Raw genomic sequence first — 1,662 nt, 5'->3', positions numbered from 1 at the left:
CACTAGGATCATAGGGCTGTGAAGGGTCCTGGAACTCCAGTTAACTAGCGGATCGCAGGAGGAAGAGCGTCTGGAACTATGGAAGTCAAGACTGGTCATTTACGATCATGGTTAAGATAGGCATTGCATATATGGACGTGTTTAAGAATAACTCCACTCCGTGTTGGTAGCATGACATCTTCAGTTCTAGCGATAAAATACCATTTTCTCTGCCACAGGCCTCTCGTCAGGAAGGTTAGATCCATCTCTAGGAGATGGCCTTTACAGCAGACAGTTAGAAAATATGATAATCCGTCTGGCCATGGTGGTACGGATGTCTATAGTCCTGTACTCCAGAGGCAGAGCCAAGAAGGTTGTGAGTTCAAGACTAGCCTGGATATACATAGTAAGATTCTGTCTCAAAAAAAAAAAAAAAAAAAAAAGTCAGACTAAACTGGCTTTGACTTGTGACCATGGCTCACCGCTCAGTGCCTCTCCTTCTGAGTTTCAAGGCAGATATGAAGACCAATTCAGATAATAAATGTGAAGTTCCAAGACTATCACCTGATCTATATCCAGTACTTGCTAATGGTTAGCTTGTATTACCACTGTACTTTATGTAGTGCTATGGGCCGAGTGTCGGCACTCCTTCAAAGTTCATCTGTGGAAACCACAACCCTCAGTTTGATGATATTGGGCTGGGGTCTTACAGGGGCAATGGGAATAGAGCCTCCAGAAGAAGCCTCAGAGCCTTCCCTCTTGCTCCACAGAGAACACACCAAGACCATAGAGCCAGCCATAGCCAGGCAGTGAATGTTCCAGAAATTTAACCTTGGGCTCACAGCCTCTAGAACAGAAGGAAGTCAGTTCTGCTGCTTACAATCCACAAATCACTAAGTATCTCAGACTGAGATTTCGTTCGTGCTTTTTATATCCCTGTATTAATGAGACATAAAGAATGAGTGGGCAGACACAGTTACAGTTGTTCTCCATGTAGAAGTCAGACCGGATTAGAACACTGGGAATGAATGCACGGTTACATCTCAGGAAATGACCTGGACATAAGGGCAAGGAGCACCATTTTCTTCTTTAGCCTTTTATAAAGAGCTCACCGTGCCTCTAAGGTTTTACTCCCGGATCAGAGTCCTCTAAACTCAGGCAGAGCTTAGGAGACCCATCTCGATACTTTGTGACCCCCCAGCTCATGTGGGCATCCCAGCCTCCTCCACCTCTGATTTTGACTTTGCGTCAATGGTTGTTATATGATTCAGGCTCGGGTCTTCCTATTGGCCTATGTGGCTATTTATCATAAGCCAGGGTTTCGTCTATCCCCAAATGATTCAGACCGGATGCACTGCCCACATCCCACACCTGCCTTCTCTTCTGCCTAAGACTCTTTTCCAGTCTTATTCCTCTATGGATTGGGTTCCCTGATTCCTCGGGATTATACCTGTTTGTGGAGGAGGGTAAGTTTTGTTTCACAGCGAACTGGTTTAAGGATGTAGGTCAGTGGTAGGCTGTGTGCCCAGTGTGTGATGCTCGAGTTCCACATTCAGTGTAAGGGGAAGGAGGATCATAGTGTGCAATTCCGTAAGTTTGACACAAGGAACAGATCCACACAACCCATACCAAGACTAGGAAACACATCCTCTCACCCTTTGCCACTGGGGAGTTTAGTCTGGT

Source organism: Rattus norvegicus, chromosome 2 (assembly GCF_036323735.1).
Source record: "Rattus norvegicus strain BN/NHsdMcwi chromosome 2, GRCr8, whole genome shotgun sequence".
NCBI lineage: Eukaryota > Metazoa > Chordata > Mammalia > Rodentia > Muridae > Rattus > Rattus norvegicus.
The sequence above is the reverse complement of the archived record's forward strand: the minus strand, read 5'-3'. Positions refer to the sequence as shown.